The sequence below is a fragment of the Thunnus maccoyii genome, chromosome 7, assembly GCF_910596095.1.
Source record: "Thunnus maccoyii chromosome 7, fThuMac1.1, whole genome shotgun sequence".
In the NCBI taxonomy this organism is placed as follows: domain Eukaryota; kingdom Metazoa; phylum Chordata; class Actinopteri; order Scombriformes; family Scombridae; genus Thunnus; species Thunnus maccoyii.
This window is the reverse complement of record NC_056539.1, coordinates 4,009,592-4,034,939: the sequence shown is the minus strand read 5'-3', so window position 1 is coordinate 4,034,939 and position 25,348 is coordinate 4,009,592. Positions and strand designations below refer to the sequence as shown.

General features: G+C 40.2%; 1 protein-coding gene across 11 annotated transcripts in view; it reads right to left on the bottom strand.

Annotated features, from left to right (window-relative positions):
* LOC121900143 (inactive N-acetylated-alpha-linked acidic dipeptidase-like protein 2) overlaps positions 1-25,348 on the bottom strand; it is a 651,762-nt gene that overhangs the window by 562,001 nt on the left and 64,413 nt on the right. Inside the window, exons 1-2 of one of the 11 annotated variants that reach the window (XM_042416178.1) lie at positions 24,530-24,821; positions 12,571-12,610 (exon numbers count right to left, since the gene is read on the bottom strand). The exons of 9 other annotated variants lie outside the window; for them this stretch is intronic. The gene's annotated coding sequence lies outside the window, so the exon portion shown is untranslated. Of the gene's footprint in view, positions 1-12,570; positions 12,611-24,529; positions 24,822-25,348 lie in introns of those variants that run through there. One more of the 11 variants, XM_042416177.1, reaches the window with a different exon arrangement.

Sequence of the window (25,348 nt, the reverse complement as noted above, 5' to 3'; positions counted from 1 at the left end):
AATCGCTAGAATCACTAGAATCATTATGTACTTTTGAATCATATATGCTATATAAATGTTCATTTTTCATATGGTTATTTTGATTTGATTTACCGCCACATATCTGATTTATGTAAATTATTTTAGCTTTGATTGGGTATTCTCAGAGACAGAAAAAATGGGTGAATTGAGATGTTTAGTTTTATTTCTGTGGTGTTTTATTAAGACTTGTTTTCTTCTGTTTTGGTGAATTAAGAAAACACCTTCATATGTCTAATTAGATGTTTATGGATTGATGTTAACATTCCTAAGGGTTAAATATTTGAGATTCACTATATTACGCCACACTATACTACATCTCCTCACTACACTACTTTCATCACATAATTAATTCCACATTACATAATTAATTCTTAATTGTTATATAATCTATTCATATTAATATTTATAGCTATACTTTGATTCACGTGATGCTTGATTGATTAAGGTAGGTGTATGTTACTCTAACTCTGAAGGTTATTATGGTAGATAATTATTGATGACAAAGAGGTGAACTGTGAAGGAATTTTCCAGGAGGCCAGCTGTCTCCTCTTGGGACAAGCTTGGGTCGATCTGTTATGACTTGGGCCAAGGCTGTCTCCTTCGCAGAACCCTCATGGGGATGTGCTGAAGAGTTTAATTAGGCACTCATAAGATTCTTTTGTAAGACTCTGGGTAGCATTCACCTCAGTGTCCACTCTAAGGACTGTATCCCAATGTCTCCTTGATTGAGCAAGTTGTCAATAAATCTTTTCGCATAAGACATCCAAGGACTTCCTGGTATTTCTGCTCCATTCTTCTATAACAGCTAAACTCGGCAGTTTGAGACTCTGCTCTCCAGGATGTATAAAAGCAGCATACCAGGAACATGGAGAGGTGAATTCTGGGATTCTGGTGGGACTGAGCAGTTAGTTTGGATTAGCTGATTAGGAGATGTGGTCCGCAAAACTTCCTGTACTTAATACAATGCTTCATGTTACAGTAAGAACATTACCATCGTAGAGGAAGATTATTTTGTGGTTCAGGCCTGGTTCTGTATTTTCTGACCATCAACAGATAGCTTAATATTAGCTTTAGTGACTGCATGATGTTCTTTTCTTTCAGTGATGCTGCTTTGTTCTTACAGCCTCCAACTCTGAAGTAAACCAGCTCATTCCTGAATGTAGCTTCACCAGTTGCTAATGTTAGCAAGTCACCTAAGAATACACAACATGCAAATAAGACAACTTGGAGACGCATTTCTCTTTTGATGGTGAGTTAGGGATAGCATACTGGATCAGTCTATACGCTAAATGCACAGAGACCAAACTGATATCCAAGATGGCAAACAAGTCAACTGCAAAATTGTCGAAGTAATCGAGCGTTACTGGAATTAGTGATTTTAAGATATAAACATTTTATTTTAATGAACATTAGACATATGGCCAGACTCAATACTACAGCAATACAAACAGCGCATGGCTGTGAGACGTCTTTGGCGTTCTGGCCGCATTGGGTATTGCAATTTCCAGTACTATAACGTGGCACACACTGCCCCAAAAAGCGCATTTGCCATACACATCAGAAAGAAGCATTGTAAAACAGTGAATACATTTTTTAGAGTGTCTCAAACTGAGCAAAACAAATTAAATGATACAAAATAAAAAGATTAACTTATTTCATCTGGTTTGAGTGTGTGGGAAACAAAAACGTCAGCAAGTCAACCAGTGGAAATTTCAGATGCACGTTCTCAAATGGCTCAGCAGCAGAAAAACTTAAGTGCGGATGCACTAAGCCCAAAAATGTATATGTGATTGGTATATATGTTCAGTGAACAACTGAGGTCATCGAATGCAGTATCCAGTCAGTTTTTAATATATATATATATATATATATATACATATATATATATATATATATATCCATGGTTTGATATGGAAAACAAAAAGTTTTACTCAAAATTTGACGCGTAAAAAAGAAGACAATCAACCGCTATACACATTCTCCTAGCATGGAGAAGTTCCAGCTTTGAGGCCTGACCCCCCCTCACACTATCCATGTTTGTCTGTTATTTGAATAATGTATGTACAGTATGAAAATAAAAAATACCAAGAAAAAAGCCTTTTTTGGAATAGGAGTTCAATTATTTGCTTTTTTGACCTTGACCTTGAAGCTGGCAGTTGCATGTTATAGTTTAAGTGTGTAACTATTTACACATCAGCAGACATGGAGCAACTTTAGGCTTCATTTGGAGTTGTGTTTCAAGTCACCTGAAGTCTAATACTTAATCTACTTTTTGCTCTTTTTTGGTCTCCACAAAAGAAAAAAGAAAAAAAAGAAAAAAGAAAAAATGTGCCCTATAGGTTGCACTGTATGGGAGAAAAACATTGTGAAGTGGTGGTGCCCTTTATATTTTTTCACCCCTGCCCCAGACACAGCCTGAGTCCACCATTGTCTAAATGAACTGTAAATGGGTATTAATGCTGTAGACTGTATTATAAACGTGGCTGCGGAAGAACAAACGCTTCACTTCTGAAATGTTTCCTGCTGGAATGTGGTGCAGCCAGATCCCGTGTACATTCAGGATTACAATTAAACCATCACAGTGATGTTAATTTGTGCTGGCTGTCAGACAGGTCTTGGTCAGAGGCGTCACTGGCCTGTCACCATGATCTCAGCACTGTGAAACATGGCACAGTGTACAGCGCCTCTTAGCACTCTGGCTGGATATTACTGAGCTGTTGCATGTCCAATTAACACAATGATATCATATGGCTGACATGGCCTTCAAAAATTAACAACTTACTGGGGCAACACAACAAGCAGACTGCCACACTGCAACAAATGTGTTGCACAAAATTAAACACGAATGCATGAATACACCAGTACTGCATGTTCTAAGCGTGTCTCTCAAATCTGTATGTGTGATCAAAATCACAACTAAGCCTTTCACAGCAGTGGTCAGCCCCCGCCATGATACAGATGAATGACCAAATCCCTGTTCTGTTATTACAGATATATTCAATATATGGTAGCAAAATTTAATTAAGGGTCTTTGTACCAACACTATTCTCTTGACCCTGGCATAGAAAATCAGCTCATAGCACCATTAGCTGTTATGGAGGGCAACACTTTTCTCATATCAGGACATTTGTGTGAAAATCCTGACAATCACGGTGGAAAGATTGTGCCAAAAGTCACATGACTGTAGTCTTTGTAGGATATATTTTTTGTACTTGTAAGACATATTTGTTTCTGAAGCATGATGTATTAGTAATATGTTGTATTTGCAAACCACACTGTGTTTATTAGTGAATTGTAAGGCATTTGTAAAACATGTTTTGTTTGTTAAGTTTTGCCAGGAAATTAGCTCCATACCTTCAGGTGTTGTTTTTTTTTGTTTTTACTCAAGTTCGGTGATGCTGATATGAACATAATGATTCATACAGTGAATATTCCCCATCAATCAGCAACTGGATCTAAACAAAAAATCTGAATGTCGAAATTAGATCTTAACGGCTGGATGTTCAAACTGCCTCATTAGGATACATCTGTGATGTGAAAAATATTTAGTAAAGTTTGCTTGGTGCAAATTACCTATAGCCATTTGTCATTCATGGTTCCACTGGATTTTCATCCACACACCAACACACCACTGAGTGCATTTTGCAGCATTAAAAGGATATATTTGTATTTTTTCTAGTCTGTCTTACATACATGCAGTATGTACAGATAAAGAGTTTATGTTTGCTGTAATCTTTCTTCCTCTCCCTCCTAGCTGTGAAGCAATCCCTTCCTAGAGCAACTACAATGTACAGTAACCTGGGAGGCAAAATCCACATGTGCAGCTGAAGCTAATATGAGGCTTCAGTAGTCTGATTTAGCCAGATCTTCATGGTAGTCTTATGCAGTTGTTATTTTGTGTCCTGGCAACACATCTATGAGAAACAGCCAGTATATATCCTTCCATTGCAGCTCAGCAAGGAAACACCAAAAAGGGATTTTATACTCAAAAGACTTTGAAAGAACTTTAAATTAACTAAATCAAGTGGTTGTGGGTCTTTCAGACTGCTCAGCTGAACTTATTTTGGATGCAGCGAGGACTGTGAATACTGTCCCTCATCTTTTACAGTGGAGTCAAGCTGGCTTTCTTGGTCAGTATGGATAAGGGGATTGATTACAGTGGCTAACTCAATAACTCAATTTCCATTATGCCTACACACTGACCGTTTGTGTTTGGAGTGTGTTTGTGCTTTGTGTCTGTGTGATATCTCAGCCTCCAAATGATCTCAAAACTTAATTCATTAACTTAAATTAATTAGAAGCTGAACTCAAGCCTTTCTGTTATTGTCCTGACCTCTGGACATTCATAAATTAAAGTCACAAAGCCTGAAGGATAAGGGTGAATTGAAACACTTTCAAGTCACTATTAGCATTAGTCTGTTTCTGAAATTGTACCGCTTGTAAAATTTGCAGTGTTCATTTTGAACTCAGCAATTTTCAACCCCTTTTTTTCCTCCAAATTTTCTCCCAAGAATTATCAGTGCTATCAGAATAATTTCCATCATGTTTTAACCATGAACATCCAGCACACAGTGACTTCATTACACAAAAAACAAAAATCCATTGCCATCTTTTTATTGCTTTGGGCATAGAGATAGTGGGAAAAAGAAAAAAACCATGCTCACTGTTGGAAAAGATATAATCCTGCATTTTATTCAAGGTTTAATGGTGGTGAACAGTCTGTACCAGTAGCAGTACAAACACCTGAAATGAATTTCGGTAAAATTAATTGGGTGAATTAGCAGATACTGGCCACTCTTCTCTGTTAAGATAACAACTTGTGCTTTACACTAACAAGACATATTTCAGTGTAAGTCTAGCCCAATAGCTTTAAGGCGTGAAAAATAAATACCTCCATAGCAATTTGGCACTGAATCCAGACAAATGCAGTGGTCCGTCGGTGCCAAACAGCTGCAGATGGGAGCTGTATCATTACTGTAAATGAAGGCTAGACTGTTAAAGCATTATGTTGCTTTGATTCAGTGCTGGTTTTCATCTCCCGGCTAATGCTAATCTGTGTCTCTCCTCACTTTTTCTCCGTTTTCTCACTCCATGCTCACTGGTGAAGCACCTTGTTGTATTCCCTGAATGCTGCTGTATAGATTATTATTATTCTTCTGTGATCCAATTTTCTGACCAACAATGAGACGCTTTAAACATGACGCCAAGCGGCACAAGAAAATGTATTTGCATCAAATTGGATATGCGTCCACATAACGGGGCTGTTGACAGTGCTGTCACAGTCTTCCTCCAACGCTGCCTTACAAACGGCCCACACTTGTCATCTCTCTAAATGACAGAATGGATCTAACATTGAAATGACAACTAGATGACATGTGACACAATGAATATTGCTATGGAAATGAGATTTTTGTTATGTAAAAACTGTGCAGTCTTATTGAAAAAAAATAGAAAGCTTGGAATGTGGTGGAATCAGTCTGCTGGGCAACAGTGTTCACCTCCTGCTGTGTCTGCTGTGTTAAAAAAGCTGCAGCCACAACATTAATAATGCAAGATCTGGTCAGACAGGTGAGGCCTGCCTGGTGTGTATGTGTTAGTGTCTGTATGTCGCCCACATGTCATTGATCTGGCTGAATGTGCATGTGTATATTTAAGCAGGCGTGTATATACAGCACGTGGGAGCTGGTGAGTGGTTGTGTGCACATGTGAGTGGGATCTGTAGTGTGTGTGTGTGTGTGTGTGTGTGTGTGTGTGTGTGTGTGCCAGAGGGGCTTGTCTGAATGTCAGCCGGAACGAGCGAGTGGCTGCTGCTGCTGCTGCTGCCAGTGGCACCGCTGTGGTCTCCACGGTAACCCCTGTTTAAAAGGCTGCAGTGCTACTCTAAGGAGACACTGAGGCAGGCTGGCATTATGGGATGTTCAGCTGCACAAAAGGTATCACAGAGCAGAGAGAGAGAGACGAGATGAGAAATGGGTACAGCTACAACTGATCAGAGCCAATCCATCTCATCACCTGCTTCAATCACACAACCAGAAACACCGCATTTATCCGGAACAGCTGCATGCCTCTCTCTTCTCCTCTGTGTAGTTTCTGTTTTCTGTATTGACAGCTGTTGTGATGTTTTGTTTTGCTCTTTTGTACCTCGTGTGATTTGTCTTGTCGCTCCTGTAGAACAGGAAAGCTGCTGTAAAACATTTTAAAGACCTTTCCCACAGGTGTAATTAATAACATTAACAACGGCTGCATTCCATTTAGGTGTTAAGGCTCGTTGGCTCTGGTAGTGCACATGCTGGATCGCTGGCATGACCCTTCTGTGACACCTGAACGGAACGGAGCCATTGTTAACGTTATTAGTAACACCTGTGCTCTTCCTGTTATGACACAGTCAAAACACTCACTGTGAGAAAGTTTGATTAAGTGAGCTGTGCACAAAATTCACCTTCTATTTACTATATTTACTGTCTGACAATTTATTTGAGTGTATACTATTTCACAGTCCAATAATGCATTGTGCCACATTTTATGAATGTCACAATTACCGTTGTGTGACAATACAGCTGACAGTGATGACACATAAATGATGACAATAAGTACAATGAAATTCTATAGAGCAAACTACTTAGTGTCTACTTTACAGGCAGTAGTAAATGAGTGACTGAGGGGAGTGGTTTCACACGCTGCCATAGTATTAATCACATAGTAGTAAATTCATTAGTGACTAAAGAAAATTAAATTAGATATGATTTGTAAGCATCAACTATACCTACAAACCACCAAGAGGGGGCAGAATTAGTGTTTTTGAATGCTGTTATAATTCTTACTAGTTTCCAATGGAATGCCATATATTATTTAATACACGTTTAATCAGTATTCAGTGCTTCTTCTTGTTATTTTGTGTCACATAAGGCTTTACTTAATACTTCCACGGGTAATTTTCTAACATTTTCTAAATCCAAACAGCTCTCTCCATATACAGAAACAGCAAACTTTATTGGTACTTTAGATTAATAGTTCCCAATCTGGGTTCAAGCAGTCTTAAGATAAAACTGAAGAGTCATGTACAACATATTCTTACTGCCCAAATAATCTTTTCAGACTTTTCTATAATCTTTGCTTTTATACTGAAAAATGGCAGATTATTTAACTTCTTCAGGTCTATAAAACATTCAGATGAAACATGAGAGGAATGAGAGGAAATCACTCTTTGGTTGAACTGCTTTCTTTGAAGGGTCATAAGCTAAAAATGTTATGGACCACGGGTTTAGATGACAGTTTATCTTTTTGTTCCCCCGGCCAAATCTTATTATGTGCATTCTGCAAAAACTATGTTTATCATCTTCTTGAAACCGAGAAACATCTAAGACAAGTAGTTAGGCATGTGAAAAAGATACCCCACACTGTACAAAAATAAGGTATTTAAAGCCCTAAGTTGCGACCAGTGTACAACAATGTTTCCTGCCCAACCCAAACCGTCCACAGGATCTGCATTGTATAATAAAGAAATGTAAAAACTCAAATAGCTTGTTTTGTACAGTCCAAATTGCTAAAATTCTAATTACAATGATATAAAACAGAACTAAGTGGCAAAAAACTAATTTAAGAAGATGAAACAAGCAAATGTTTGTAATTTTTGCTTGATTAATGACTAATCAATCACTAATCATAATTGTTGTTGATGAAACTTCTGTCAACTAATTGATTACTTGTAAAGCTGGATTATCAACCAGTCAAAGCGGGTCTTCAGGCTCAGGGCCCCCCTCTGTGGCAATGTGGTAATTGCAAATTTGTTTGGTAATATGCAACACTTCAGCACAATAAAAGCTGAAATGACAATGTGGCTTCTGCAATTTTACTATATCTTGAGGCCCTGTCTTGTCGAGGGGCCTTGTGTCTTACTGCAGGTTTAATACTTATTATATTTCAGTTGACAATATGCATGTAAAATATTCTTAAATAAAGCGGTGTTTGGGTTGGGGACTCAATAAAAGCCCATGGGTCATTTTTGCCACAGTTCATAATAAGTATAATGATACTAAGTATTTTCAGTTAGATATATGTTAATGTTACAGCTTGTTACAGTTTGAAAAAATTATAAAGCACAAAATAATTTAACATCTATTTTCTTCTTTCAAACTGTAATTTTAACTTTTCTATAACAGCACTAGGGGTCTAATGCTATGTGTATTCATCCCTAACCATCATGTTACAGATATTATGGATATGCAAAGAGCTCAGTATTTGTATTTGTATCTATATTTGAGGCAGCAAAATTATTTGTATTTGTATTCAAATAAAAGTGGAAAGAGGCTTAAATATCCTGTTTTTGTTTTTATTATGCTTTTAATTTTAGAAAATTAAAGTGTTACAATAAGTTTTCATGAATGAACTACCTTACAAAAGGTCCCCACACTGAGTCTTGAACTGGAGTCTCCCAGATCATAGACGACTGCGCTGATTACTGAACTAAAACTTTGCTCATCACCTCATTGCAGACAGACCTCTACCTATTTATACACCCATAACACAGAGACAGCACACTATGTAACATATAGGGAAGAATTTCAAAGGCAATTATTGCTTTGCACTTTTCATTTATTGCCTATTTTGTACAACCTAACTTTGTGGAAAGGAGAAGGGGAACAACAGGTTATGGAGAGTCCCTTGTGAGCACTTTGTGTGTGTCAGTAGCTCAGCTTTATCTCTGGGGAACACCCCCAACTATGATGTCCAAATCAGGAAAGGTGTGTCATGTAGCAGGTGGATGTGACTCCCCTCGTTGAGACCTGCTGATAGACATAGCAGCGGAGCAGAGGAGAGAGACTGGGATAGCAATGTAATCGACCTGTGCACTGGTATTTGACATGTTTTTTTTTGTTCTTCCTGAAAGCAAATAATTTTTCAAATACGAAAACTGTATGAAATAAATAATTGTAAAAAAAAACACTATTTGTGCTTTGCCAAATCACGTATTTGTATACGGGCACACACCTAACGGACTTTACTGTTCGGTCCTGTCAATATAGTTACTGTATAGTTGCTATAGTTACAATATAAGTACTGTCAATATAGTTTAATAATCCACTTTGTCCAACATGCAGAACAGTAATTTTAGAGCACAAGTTCCACCCGGAACGCTTTGGCAGTGTACCACTTAGCTGTAGCATGGCTAGCCAGCTTAGCCAAGGTAGCCTGGTTACCCCGTAGTGTCGCTGCTGTCAGAATGACAAGTGAGAGCCCCATAACACTGACTGAGTGAAACACTATTATTAAAATATGCTCTATTATCTCTGTAATGAAACAATACCACATCTCTCCATCCCCCTCCCCTCTCTGTGATGGTCAGCTTTTCACTCTTGCTTTGAGTGAGGCCGTTAAAAACAATGATAAAAACATTTGATTAGTGACGTGATCAGACAGCATGTCATAATAACCAGTTCTGCAAGAGAAAAATGTATTTTAAAGTTATGAAAGTAAAAGTAGTGGTTTGGTCCCTCTGACTGATAGAGGTCCCTTGAGATTGAAATCTGTTTTCCGAGTGAGACCTGGCCAAGACATCACACCAGTTACAATTTAAGTAGAAATAAAACACAACAGATAGGGAATACATACATCAAACACACGAGGAAGAGACTAAATCCAGCTCAAATAAGGCAACTGCAGTTCTCAGTTACATGGACTTCTAACATGGCTTTAAATTTTTCCATATATTACATTTATCATTATATATGACATCATTAGATTATTAATACTGAAACATCAGTGTGTACACAGCTTGTTACTATTGTAGCTGCTGGAGGTGGAGCTAGTTTCAATTAAACTTAGCACAGAAAGTAAGGAAATTTGTATTTGGTAGACTATTTATTTGTTGAAACAATGCTTCCTGGCAATAAATCTTATACCGTTGGAAAGCCTGTTTATTTCCCTTTTAAATGGTGCCACATTTGTAAGGAACATGGGTTTGTGGGATAAGCAGCAGAGCAGCGTATGTGGGTTGCGCCCATGAAAAATTTGCCAAATCTTCTCTGCCAATGCCAAACAGCTTACTCTACCATTGACTCTTGTTTGGTGTTTGGTGGATTGGATGATTGAAGTTTGAAGAAACAAGACATATTGGCAATAATTTAACCATTTATTCATTTAACAAACAGGAGGTTCAGTAGCATGTAGAAGAACCATACACAGCCACAACAGCCTGGCACCTCCTCCTCATGCTGGTCACCAGCCTGGTCACACACTGCTGCGGGATGGCATCCCATTCTTCAACCAGCATCTGTCGCAAGTCAGCCAACGTGGTTGTGTTGGTCACTCTGGCACGAACAGCACGCCCAAGCTGATCCCACAAGTGTTCAGTGGGGTTAAGGTCAAGACTGCTGGCAGGCCATTCCACCCTCTCCACTCCCTAATTCTGGAGGCAGTGTCTGATAAACCCCACTCTGTGGGGGCGAGCATTGTCATCTTGGAGGATAGAGTTTGGTCCCAGACTGTGGAGATATGGGATTGCCACTGGTTGCAGAATCTCATCTCGATATCTCTCTGCATTGAGATTGCCTCCAATGATGACAAGCCTCGTTTTTCTAGTGAGGGAGATGCCGCCCCACACCATCACACTGCCTCCACCAAAAGATGTTACTCTATCGGTGCAGCAATTAGCATAGCGTTCTCTGTGTCTTCTCCACACCTTGACCCTATGATCCAACTGTCGTAGGCAGAATCTGGACTCATCGCTGAACATAACATTCCTCCACATTCAGGTTCCAGTGCACATGTTTCTGACAAACGGGCCTGACAGTGAAGGGCAGTCATGGCAGCCCTCCTGGCAGCCCGATGAGACTGGAGATTGGCTGCATGCAGTCTGTTCCAGATTGTCTGGGCGGAGAGCCTTCGGCCATATCGTCCTGCAAACCTTGATGGCAAATCTATAGAATCTGTAGACGGTCTTCTTGGGGTGTCACCTTCTTGGAACGCCCACTTCGCGGCCCGTCTCTGACATCCCACGTTATATGGAACTTGGCCTTCACTTTGGAGATGGTACTAGAGCTCACTCCAAATAGTGCTGCAACTTAGTTTTGCGGAACACCAGCTTGAAGTTGCCCTATCGCACGGGCCCCATCCAGATCAGTCAAACGTTGTATGCCGATTCTTGGACCAGACACCTACTGACCACTGTAGCAGGGCCCATGCTCGCTTGGGGTACCAGAAGCTCAAAACAAGAGTCAATAGCAACAGCAAAATAAGCTGTTTGGCATTGGCAGAGAAGATTTGGCAAATTTTTCATGGGCGCAACCCACATACTCATCCCACAAATGCATGTTCCTTACAAACATGTGGCACCATTTAAAAGGGAGATAAACAGGCTTTCCAATGGTATAAGAATCATTGCCAAGAAGCATTGTTACAACAGGGAAATAATCTACCAAACACAAATTTCCTTACTTCTTCATGAATTTTGTGCACCGTTACACCACTAAACGGCACACAATGTACCAAATGGTATAATGACCTTTTTATTTCTATTCAAGTTAATGGAGTATGTTTGTCACTGTGCTCCACTATACTTTGGTTGTGATTCACACTTCTTTCCCTTGGCACATTGTTTGTCAGTGTGACCCTTCTAGTCACACACTGACCTCAACGGTACAACCTTCACTTTCTAATGTGCACTTCAAATTTCTCAAATGGAGGACATGAATTTGTAGCAGAGATATTACAACAAAAGAAGATTGCTTCAGTTTCATGGCAGAATGAGAAAGGACGATGTGTTCTGTGGCAGCCGAAGAAAGGACGATGAGAGGGAAATGAGGCAGTTTGTTCTGCCTCGTCAAGGTCATTAAATCACTCACACACTCACACTCACAAAGCTACCACTCATGACATCACACAGTATGGTGAACAATAAGGTCCTGCGAAGGGATTGAAACAAAGTGGGAAATAGCCAGCAGTCCCAGGGCACATCAAAGGAAATGTACTGGAGCTTTGCACAGAGTTCTCACACACACACACCTCAGTATCCAAATTGTCTTGAATGTACTGCAAACACAGGTATGCCGTGATATCTTCAAAAGAAAATGGATTCAAACAATGCCCGTCCATTTGTATGTGTCCGCAGGGTAATGTCTGCTGCACCAAATGACAAATATTAATTTTGATCAAACAATTCACCCTCTATCTCCCACTCTCTCCTGCTCTGGGGGTGTGTGTGTGTGTGTGTGTGTGTGTGTGTGTGTGTCTGTTTCTCTTGGCCTTTCCTTGGCTATGGGCCCCTGGGATACAATGGGCTGCTATTTGAAGCCCAGGACCTAGTTTCACCACTACCATGGGCCCTGTCTTGGATGCACAATTTATAAAAGAAAGAAATGAGACAGAAGGAGAATGAGACAGAGACAGAAGAGAGTTTTGTGACTGAATTTAAATTGTGAAAAGTACAGTTTAAAGAAAGGTCCCATCAGAATTGTCCCGTGTCAAAGGAAATGGAAATAAAATTGGACAGGAGTTCAGCTTCTGGTTGGCATTTTAAAGCGATAGAGGTTAGCTTTGTGATGAGCTGCTGACCTGTCCTGGATGTTAACTTGCCCTCTCACCCAATGTGACCCTGAAAAGGGAGAAAGAGAATGGATGACACTTAATTACTTATTTTCTTATCAGAATTGAGTGTTTAAGGACAGAGGCTGTCGTATGCTATACAGACAGAAAAGCCCTTTGAGGCAAATTTGTGATATTTGATTTTGGGTTATTTAGATAAAATTAATTATTTAAAATGGGCTACATTATGCACAATTTCAGTTCTATATTTATATTCTGGGGCTCAAAAAACACCTTTTTAACTCATACTGACCTTTCATGCAACCCCTCAGTTCAGCCTCTGCCTGAAACAGGTAATTTTAGCTCATGTCTCTTTAAAAGGCCCACATGAGCCCACTCTATACTGATTGGTTAACTTCCAGAGGCTAAGGAGGCTACATCAACAAACTATGAAATGAACTATAGTACTGGGATTTCAATACTTTTTCTTGTTCTTTACTTGAAATGCCAGCTTCTCAAATAAATCCTTACATGTTTGAGCCCAAATCCAATCTAGAATAAAAGAGTGAACAATGCAAACAACACACTGTGGGTGTATGTGATGTGCTATTGTGCGTAGCTTTGTATTTTTCATAATGTGTTCTGTGAGTTTTTTGCTTTGTTTGTTGTTGTGCTGTTGTATGTTTTGATTGTGGGGGACTGCAGATGTAAATCAGCTTTGAGCTAACTCTGGTGCAGTGCATCATTTATATCAGTTAAAAACTGTACACTGTCCCGATAAGTAAATACAATCTCACATGGAAAAACCCTTGCAACAACCTTAGAAACCAAGGCTATGGAACAGACAGCTGTTTATGGAGATGCGTAACGAGATGACATCAGCTTGTCGGCAAGGTAGAAAAAAACGTCACAAACAAAGCGTTCAGAGCAGGTTGAAGCCCTGACCTTTGACTTGCAGGGAGCATTTCTACATACTTTAACCTCAAGTTTTGGAACTTTGACTATGTTTAACATCTGACATCATAACAGTATATAAATAAAAAAACAGAAAATCAGAATAAGCATAACATGTCCCCTTTAAACCTGGCGCTCTCCTCAACAAAGTCAAATTGGATCAACTGGATTGATTTCATTTGCAATTAATTTCTAATTTACAATTAGAATTATATGGCACATTCATTATAGCACTCTTAAGGCAAAAAAACAATCTATCCTTCTGTGAGTGCATAGCCTTATGCTGCTGCAGACATCACATGAACGTGATGATATTCAATTCAGACCAGAGTCGTGTTGGAAGTCCAGAAGTTACCTTTCTGTCAAGCTGCATATCAGCTGTAGAAGTTATTGCCAATGTAATGTGATGTAATGAAGTAATTGTGTAAAACGGGCTTCTGTCCTACAAAATATTACCGAAGACAAGAATCACTTTGTGGGGATATTTTTTCATCAATAGAACATCGTCTTATTTTTATAGATCAGTATACAAAACCTTCAGGTAACAGCTTCTCATTTGCAGCCGGCGCTGACCGTCATGCCAATTAAAACAACAAATGTCGCCAGAGTCAGGTCACATTAGCTGTTACTAATAAACAGTTCTCAGCCAAAGATTGTTTGTGAAGGATGAACATCGACTCTGTAACACCACTGTACAATCACAAATTCCAACAATTCCAAAAGAGTGATATGCCTTCTTCCTAGAAGATCACCACACATCAACTTCCTGACGTTACATTCTCCAGTTAAACTTTCATTCATATTTAATCTTATAAAGTTAATCATTTTGAGCCAGGAACTTCAGTTTAGATTAAGGAGCTTGTGAAAATTGAACGGGCTACCTGTTATTTCAATGTGTCCGATACACATTTAATCAAGATTTAGGTAAACAGAACTATCTTGTCAGAAACCCAATATTAAAGGACTTGACTCGGTGCCCAAAAAAACTTGATCGAGACATCCCTTCATTATAATCCTTTTTTTTTTTTTTTTTTTTTTAAATACGAATACTATTAACTGCTGATTATAGATTATATTCCTCTCTTCCCTACGTCCTCTCTTACTGTTGAAATGATCCAGAACACAGTGTTGAGCACCAGGATATTGATTTATAGGATTATCTAAATATACTAAAATAAATAGACATCAGTGTCAGCTTTAAACAACATTATCACATCCTGAGTTAAGTCAGACATCATGTGAAAAAGGGAAAACAGTGCAGTAGATAAGGCATTAAATTATTTTCTCATTCTTGTGCAGTCATTACAAAACACTCTTGACTTTGTCCTCAGTGGTGACCTGACAGTGGATTTGCATGAGCCAAGAGTGTAAATTCTTTGTCTAGCGATTGTTTAGCGCTGTAAACGCCAGTGTTGTGCTGTCCAGGAGCTTTCTGAATGGATGAACTGATGGAAAACAAGCCTTATGTCCATCCTGCGACATTAATAATTTGCCACAGAGACAGGAGTGTTATTATTTAAAAAGAGGACAAAAATTAAAGCTGCAAGCAGTGATGAACAGGCCCTTGCACCTTGTGCGCATTGGAGGGAGCAGCACATGAAGATGTGTTCAGGCCTGGACTTTTATCAAGCATGAGAAATTTGGGGCAGATTGGACAACGTCAAGTGGCCTGTTTCATGTTCTGGGCAAAATTGGCTCGCCACGCCAAGGGCATTCTATGAAAACTGAAAAGCTTCATAATTTAGCATTGCAAAGGTGTTAAGATGGCCCCTTCCGAATTTGAAGTCACTTTGGTTAATTCTCTAGGAGAAGTTTGTTAAAGTGCAACGCCTGTAAATGGCTTTACTTTGTGAAAAAAAGCACAGTAAACTCCAAATGGCTGACTTCCTGTTGTCTAAGGGTATGGCTTCTGGAGACTTTTTATTGAAGTCTGGAGATGTTACATCTGCCTACCAAATTTTGTACATCTACGTCAAATTTAAAGGTGGAGGCTTTGACTTTGAAATTTTCTAAGGGGCATTCTCGAGCCATTTTGTCACACCCAAACACAAGGCCCCTATCAGATATGAAGTTTTGCCAATTCTGCTGCATGTGCAAATTGTCGTGAATTTTTGAGCAGCCCTTGCACCTCAAAAATGCTAAAAGTAATTAGGGGGTTCTATAGAGCCAACATGCCATACCCAAGCCCAACTGCGATATCAAATCAAAATATTTACTAGTTTGAACATGGGTGCAAAGTTTTGTGAGTTTTTGCACATCCTAAAGGCATCAAACATGTTCATAAAATGAGAATTGACGCACAAAATCCAAAATGGCTGACTTTCTGTTGGGTGGAAAAAAATAAATGCCCAGAATTATGAGAACAATGATCCCACCAAATTTCATGAACATCAAAGCAGCTTTATCCTAACACGGCCCTGCGTTTGGGGGCGCTATGGAGCCCGTTGGCCACACCCAAGTCCAATCAATAGAGAACTTTGCAATTTTCAACTGTTTGAGTTTGAGTTTTTGAGCATTGCAAGCCCCTAAAAAATGCAATGGCGTACTATAATACTAATACTAATACTAATAATAATCTGTACAAAAACAATCGGTTCCTCGCACTTTCAGTGTCAGGGACCGTTGGCCCCTAGCACTTTCGTGCTTGGGCCCTAAAAATAGTGGCCTTGAATGACACACACTCATGACAGGAGAGGAACCAGAGAGAGCAGAGGAGAGGAAGGGAGGAAGATAGATAGGTGTGAAAGAGAAAGAGAGGGGAGTGAGTGATGAGTGTATGAGTTGCAAAGGAGTAGGGAGGCCGGGGACGAGACAGAAGAGGCATAAATATGCATCGCCATGGGCTATCTTTATAGGAGAGCTTTGACGTTAGCTGCAAGCTAGAGTTAAGGCACTTCTGTCATTCCCCTTCCTTTTTCTCGGGCTCTCATCCTCATCTTCCTCCCCCTTGCTCTTCCTCGTAAAAAACCTTTTCCTGTTTTTATACACTCATACAGAGCCTTGGTACAGGCACATGCAGCAGACAGCCAGTGTTGTCAGTCTCTGGTGCATCAAAACCAATATCAGCTCTGTCCAAATTAATTACCAGCTCTCGCCCTGGCCTGCCTCTGTAATAAGTCTCTCAGGGAGCAGAAGTGATGGGCTACACTGTGTCCTCTTCCTCCCACCACATGGGCTGACAGCTATTTCCCCCTCAGCAGTGGTCTTTCAACTCCTAATACAACCCCCCTCCCCCCTCCCCTCCCCACACACACACACACACACACACACACCGCCTCACCACCACTACGCAGTCGCCCTCACACTGCGTGGGGAGAGAGAGGATGAACCTGTGAAACAATCACTCCCTGAATTGGCTTTGTGTCAAGGAGAATTAAGTTGTGTTCCATAATAGGCCACAGAAATAGCCCCCCGCGTGTGATGTTCTGGCACAATGTAGATGTAAAATGACTTGTTGAATATCAGCGCGTGCGGATCAAGTGTTCGGTCACAGTGCGACGGGGATTTTAATATGATGAAGTGGCTCAGATGGCTCAGGGTGCAGCCACGGCAAGACTTTGATCAGTCATCTTCCTGGCTACCTGCCCAACATGACTGTCAATCTGAACAACAGAGCATTACATAAATTGTGGTGGAGCCAGGTAAACCAAGCTTGGTAACAAATGATTGTGAAATGTAGTAAGGTTGGATTCTCTCCAGAGCGCCGTATAAATCTGGCAGGCAGTTTACCGAAACTGAGGCACAGCGAGCCCCGTTCTGCAAGCTGCTGAGGTCTGTAAGCTGCTTCTGATGTATAAAAACGGTGGTCTGTAAAGTGAGATCTCGCTGAAAACTACCTCTAAAAAAACAACGTCAGATGTAACACTTGAGGTCTTCCTGAGGTAGAGAATCTGCAGTCTTTGAGCTCGGTCTAAAGTATAACCACTAAATTCTGTAAGCTGCTTCTGAGGCTTACAAATTGAGGCTCATAAACGATCATTTCTGAAACCACGTCTAACTGTCACTTGTAAGTTGCTTAAAAGGTTCAAAAACTGAGATATGTGAACTGCGTCTTGAATATAAGACCAGAAATCTTTAAAAGTCCCTCTGAGGTAGAAGTCAAAGTAGTAGAAGTCTGTCATTTGGTACTGAGATAGAAGAAACTACTACCATTGCCTGGATCTGAGGTAAAAACAGTCTAAGCTGTTTTGGCCTGCAAACGACTTCTAAGGGCGTTTTCAGACCAGTGCTTTTCAGTCGAGTTGAATTGGACTCTGGTTCGTTTTCCCCACTGGAGCGATTCATTTGGGCAGATCTGAACACAGCAATCTGGCTCAATATGGACCAAAACAACCGTACTGAGACCCTACACTGGAGGTGGTCTCGATCTGGTCCCAAACCAACTGTGGAGCAGTTTGCTGGTGTTGAGAATGTGATCTGACCTTGATCCGGTCCAACTACTAGGCATAATCTGTGAGTTTGAGTAAAATGGCTCCTGTATCCAGGTTTGCTTTGCATTCTGGAATGCAGACGAACAAATTTAACAGTTGCTAGCAGTTACCTGGAGAATGAATCAAGGTCGGACCTGGACTAGCGCAATGAAGATTGTTGTATTTGACCTGCTTAAGGACCGTCTCCCTGTGTTATGCTCTCGCTCCCGCCCCAGACACATCTAACCAATGAGCCGAGTGAACATTCTCACCTGACTTGTGAGTGTTCAACTTTCGATGGCAATTGTGAATCAATTCAGAATCATGGAGGACAAGAACCATGAAGAGGCAAGAATCAATCATCATGTGAATCTATTTGTTTTACCCACACCTATCTGCAAGTTGTGTGCTTAACATGGACTGAGGTATAAACATGTAAAGTCTCTAAAGTATAAGATATGAAATCATTCGGTTCTGAGGTAGAAAAACTGAAGACTACAATCAGTGAGTTTGTAGACTGGTTTGAAAAAAATAAACTGCTTCTAAAGTATAAAAACTGATGTCTCGAAACATCTCGATAAGTGTGAAACTAAGTCTGTGCGCTGCTTTGAAAAACATAAAAGCTGATGTCTGTAAACTATTTCCAAAGTACAAAAGGTGAGATCTGCAATACAGCACAAGAACAGGGCTGTGAGGTGTTAAGAAATGACTACTGACACATGCCAGTAATTTTCTTCCGAGGTAGAAAGACTGTTGCAGTTATAACAGCTGTGAGATATGAAGACGAGTCATAAAAGCTGACATCTGTAAACTACCTCCGAAATATAAAACCCGTGGTATGTAATTTGCCTCTGAGGTCATCACATTCTTTGTTGATGTATTCATGTCGAATTTCAACCAAACACACACACACACACACACACACACACACACACACACACACACAGTATACCAGTGTGTGGCTTCAGTCCATTTACCTTAACTGATTTGCAACAGCAATTTTTAAGGTGAGCAAAGTCACGGTGACTTGTCAGTTGAGTTGGAGAATGAGTTGGAGGGAGAGGGAAAAGCAAAATGACCACACACACACACACACACACACACACACACACACACACACACACACACACACACACGTTCTCCAGGCGTTTCTTCATTCCATTTACAGTAACACTGCTCCAGAAAATTAAATAAATAAATAAATAAAGACTAAATATTATTTTGATAAACAATAAAATGGGGCTCCTTCCTTTCCACTTAAGCTGTTAACTGGGTGACTCCAGTGGCAGTACGGGGGGAGCCATTCCTCACTCTAATCCGTGTGTAGCAGCGGCAAGGATTTCCAATACTCCATAAATTCAGGGCTTATCTCCAGACAGTGACTAGTAAATGGTAAGCAATGCTATCAATCATGGAGCTCCCTGCTGTGTGATTCATAGTAATGTGTTTCCATTTAAAACTCCCCTGGGGTGGAGGAGAGAGGAGAGGAGAGTAGAAGAGAACAGCAAGTCTCTAGGCATCAAATTCCCCCACAACAATCAATACGTGGAGCTCAAACAGCCCATGCCTCAGCCTGCCCTGGGAAAAATACATGTATTGAGGTAAGGAAAAACGCATTAAAGAGAGGAGAAAATATGTTTAGGTGAAGGGAGAATAATCAGGAAAGAGGCATCAAAGCAAAGGCGGGGGGAACATATGGAGACACGGCGGCTGCCTGTGAGAAAAGGCCAGAGTGGAACAGCTTTGTACTGCCGTGCCGATAATGGTACATTAATTCAAAGGCGGACAAATGGAAGTCTATTGTGAATGACAGGCGAGAGAGATGGATAAAAAGACAACAGTGATAGTGGATAAAGGTGGAACCTGAACATTCTGTGAGACAGACTTTTTCATACTGACAAACTAAACCACCACCACCGGCTTATTTCTCATCAGTCTCACCGCTGAAATATGAAAGCTACAGCTCATCCTATACTCCATTAATCTGCCCTTTATTTTTCTTATTAATCATTAAGTCTATGAAATGTCAAAAATATATGGTGATCTTTGACTATCCTAATTTCAGAGAAAGTTAGAGCTCAGTGTGATGGATACAAATATCTTGTTTTGTCATTCCATCAGTCCAAAACTGAGTTTAAAATGATATACAAGACAGAAAAGCAGTAAACGTTCGCATTTTGAAGCTGCAACGGGCAAAATTGGGGTATTTTTGCCTGATTAAACAACCAAAGTGAATCATTGATTTTTTTTTAAATTGTTGCCAATTGATTTCCATTGTTTGAGCTCTGTTCAAATATGTGTCGTCTTGATAGAAAATGTTGACCTTTCATATATAATGCAAGTTATGAAAGTGGCTTGAGTGGGCTATATAGATGAATTTTCATATGACAAGTATAGTTCTATCTAATATATCCAGCGGGCAGCAAAGTTCTATCACTAGGCTTATTTATGTGATGGGGCAAATTAATGCTGTGCAATATTTAAAAATGTAAAATAACAGTTTTTGCACATGGTGGATGCTTATTTACCAACTACATTTACTACTTGCTTTAAGTTTCTCAGCCTATTTGCATATTTGAAATGATTTCTGAATTTTGCCTCCAGGGTAGAGTTTGCACTGCGCTGGCCTGAAACTTTGGCTGTAGCTTGACCAGCCAGAGACCTGACAGCTTACAAAAGTTTTCCAGTTTTTAAGTAAAACACTCTCTCTCTCGCTATCTCTGTACTGCAATGAATGACTTGTTCGGTGCCTACAGATGTGTTAAAAGTGAACACAAAGCAATTTTTTGCCTCATTTATCTGATTTCTTTCCTCCTCAAATTAAACTATTTGTGCAGTCTGCCTTTATTTGCTACAATTTTTTGTAAAAAGCATATTTTTTTGTTGAAGTTTAAACACACAGACTAATGTGGATGTGTCTTTGCCACAATTTGTGCAGCTTCAACAGACTTTGTGCTGCACTGCCTCTAAAATTTGCTTTCTATTCAGTCTAAACACACCTTAAAAATGCATTGAGTGAAAGGGTGCAATAAAGACATGATGTAACAGAGTAACCTTGCTGCAGGTAGAGTGGTGTATGTATGTCAGGCTAGACAAGACAAGGACACATTTATCAATAGCTATAATTGAGCTAAAGAATGTAGAGCCCTCGTAGGTTATGCTATTGTTGAAAAATGGAACACACACACACAAAAGCTTTCAATAATTACAAATAATGTGAAACGATCTGATCATTCCAATAGCAGGGGCAAACCTAAGTTACAGCTATTAAGTTTTTTTAAAAAGGTGCAATGACAAGCGTATGATCCTTTAACCAATCTCTATCAACAGCCAGAAGGAAACAAAACTAATCTCCTCGTCCTGCACAGCAGTCACAGCTGTCGGAGGTGAGTGGGTCGTCGCACCTCGTCCTCCATCCACACAAGTATCCTCGCCATCTCTGAGACGCATCAAGCAAACACACATTATCAATCAGACCGCCGCTCTGTGAGCCGTATGAAGAGTACATCAATCAGAGGCTGCAGTGTTTTATTTGCTTCAACGGAACATGGATGAGAGACAAACTGATGAGCATGAACTCTCCTGGTAATCACGCCTTCAAAACAACAAATTGATGTGTAGTATTCGCCACATGTTTGCTTGCCAGTGATTCCCAGTCCATTTCACAGTTTTATGTTGATGCCCCGGGCTGGGGATGAAAAGTGACTGACCTCTTTCCCATCAAATCAACTCATACCTAGAGGATTTCTGGTTGGCTTGACTTACAAAGAATTATGATTTTCTACTAAAGACCACCGCGCAATTATTGTATTCAAATGACTGAAATAAAAGGTTATTAAGGTATCACCTAGGAACAGTTTTAAACCGTGCAGGCTCATGGGCTGCCGTGCACTGAAGGCATTCCCTCCCTGATGCTGCTATACGCAATTTATTAATCTTGTTTGCCTACACACAAACACACATGCTAGATATCTAGTGCACATGGCAAAAAGGGTATGTAGGCATAATTTCACACCTGTGTCAATATTGGATTTACTCAGAACAATTATTTATCAGCTGCAGCAGATAGTAAAAGGCAGCATTCTCTCTATACGCACCAATGAATCGCCAGTAAATCACTTCATACCATATATCTGTTTGTGTTAAATCAGGTGATAAATCAAGAGAAAATGCTGCATTTTACATTCACGAGCATTAGTCCTCCGCTTCTATCAAACCTGAATTAAACAGCAGTCCAGTATGGGATAAGATCCGCATTGTAGGATTCCAAACTCTGCCTCTATATTTTTCCATATAAACTGGATGGCAGCCATGCGAGGCCACAGTCAAAACCTCCACCTGTCCAGGTGTCGCTCTGTCGTTCCTTCTTTCTCCAGGCCATCTTTAAGGACAGTAAAAGATTGTAAACATACAAACTCCACTTCGTCCCATATCGCATTCAAATTCATATTGTGTCTTCGTCTGTTCTACACTGGGTAGATGTACACTATATAGATTTTTTAAAAATTATGAACTGTAGCCGACATATGTATCCTGTTAATACACACACAGCTTATTTATACTTTATATTTATACTTCTATTTATATTCTGCTTTTTTGCACACAGTTTTATTTTGTCAATATGCATGCACATCCCCACTACACAGAATCTTCCTTATTTACTGTCACTTTCTTAAGGCCTTGACACACCGGGGACGTGACAAATAAACGGCATGAAAATGTGAAATACTCGCCTAATATAATCAAAACTATTTATACCGGCATGAAAAAAATGCCCTCAGTGTGTAAAGGCCTTTGTTATTGTTGTGTTTATTGTTTAATGTTCATTTTTATTGCGCTTTTTGTTGAGATCCAGACAATACTGAATTCCTTGTACTTGCTACTTGGTGAATAAACCTAATTCTGAAATAGGTAATGACACTATAAATACATTATTTAGTGTAGTGGGTGAAGTAAAACACATTAGCATGATCAATTATAACAAGTCCATCCATTTTCTATAAAGAAGGTAATGGAGAGCATCTCAAACTACACTTAGATTGATATAATAATAAATATATTCAAACCATATGTGGATATGTGCAGTGGCGCTTTTACATGTAAAAAATTGGTGGGGCACCAACTACTTCAATAAATACCAGGAAAACTATAGCACTTGCTCTTGCTACTGATGTGTTTTTTTTAAACATGTTATGGGTCCATGCATGGCTCCACAAAACACTTAATAACACAGTGGCTGCTTCTAGTAGGTCTTGTACACATATACAGAGGAAGAGAGAGAGAGAGTGTGTGTGTGAGTGAGTGAGTGAATGAATGAGAGAGAGAGAGTGTGTGTGTGTTTGAGTGAGTGAGTGAATGTGTGAGTGAGAGAGAGAGCAGTTACACAAGTTACATTACCACTGTCACAAGCCTAAATTATACAACAGGTAGTTCCAACCAAGCAATCTGATTGGTCAACTAGACATTTAGAACGTGCTCAAATCAGCATGACAGCACACCTAGCCGTGCTCAAATGAAAAAAGCCTCATCACTAAAAATATTACTTCGCCATTCATAAGAATTACAGGCCGGGACGTCGTGCTCACAACAGTCACTTTTGGGTAGACGACTGGTGGTTAATTTGAATTGCGAATACATGTGAACTTGGCAAACTTGTTTTTTTCTGTTGTCATTTTCAGTCGTAACTGTAACGTTTGAAAATATACAGTTAAACACGGTGGTACAACCTATCTGACGTTTCTGCTGGCTTTATTTTATGTACTGTGTTGCTTTGCTAGTTGCTTTTCTTTTGTTTTGTTTTGTGGGGATCTGCAGTGAGTTGTCTTTTTTTATGTTTAGGAAACTGGATTGAACTGAACTGGTTTGGGGTTGTGGGGAAAACAAAACGGACCCTTTACCGAGTGGATTGAACTCCGAGACTGTGAGACGAGTTACACCCTCACACACACTGAAAAACCCGAACCCTTCACCATTCTGTGTCGTTACCTGGCACCCCCATACACAGCAAAACTTAACCACCCTTCAGTTGAGAGTATATCTCAGCTTCCACTCCGACATCCTCCATCAGCTGTGCTGTGACACGGCGCAGCTAGCTTAAAAATGTATGTGAAGTTTGCGGACGTAGCAGCTAAATCTGTCCGTGGAAAAAAAAAATTTCAATGGATGTCTTAGTCACAACAAGATTGAGCTAGCAAAGCGGTTTTGTGTTTATATGTGAGGTATTTATTCAGTTTGCCACGATTCTCGAAAGCATTAGCTCAAGTTGGCTAGCTGAGTCACAACAGTGATGCAGTCAGTAACGAGGCGCCTGACCGCATCACTGAAGCCTCTGGCTAATATTGCCCAATCTATCGTCATAAACCGACACAGCCGAGCTCAGAACAAATGAGCCTAAAGGGCCATAAGCGAACAGCAAATAGCTCAACACCACAACGAAGTGCAAAGAAAACTTTTAAAGGATACTAACCCATTCTGTGACAACTTTATGACAACAACCTCAATAGATAAGCATGGACACACTGACACTCGTCACCATCTATAGCAATCGATTCGATCAAGCACAATAATATGGCCAATGCACGAACCAGAACCAGGAAGGCAGGATGATAAATAACACTTTCACTCACCATCTGATGGCTCAGAAAAGGGCCGCATGGCGGTTTTTCCTCTGGGCGAACTTCACCGCGTTAAACCCGCGGTTAATTTTACCAGCACTTTGAGTAATGACAGTATTCCGTGGCTGGTGGGCTCCGAGGCGCTTTAATTCCAGTTTCTCCTCCAAATAAAGGGTTTATACCCTGTGCTCGAGTATGAAATCCACTTTATTTTTTTCAAGTTAGCTGGCGTTAGCTAAGAGCTGGATACCGGACTAAAAATGGCGTCCATTCAGTCCTGTAGGAATTGTTTGCCTGGCGCATGAGTTTCCAGCTTCCGGGTTTGCTTCCGCGTTGTGCGGCCCACTGAATATGCGCAGTAGTGTTTCCCCCGCTGGCCCCGCCCGCGAGCCTCTGCTCAGTTCATAGACGTTACATTGTGATGTAACGGATTTTAAAATCGCTTTTCTCGGCTTGAGGAAAGTTTTACATACATAAAACCTAAATGGATCAAAAGTTCATAACAGAAACAGTCATAATTGACGTTGTTTGCAGTTCGAGGGGTCCTGTAAACAGTTTTACAGGCGTCTCTTTTACAATGGTGGTCTATGGGGAAAATCCTTTTGGGCCGCAGGGAGATTTTTCGCTGCAATACTGCAAGAGGCCACTGGGAAAAATTGGCTGCAAGGCTGAGCAGTGGTGCTCTATCCAGCTCTGATTATACATCCATGGGCTAGCCCCACATTCACGTCGGCCACCGTAGGCCCACTGTGGACACGAAACAGGAAAACGCAGTCTGAAGCAGCAAGGCAGGGAACAATTAAAAATGAACTAAAATCCTGACACAAATTA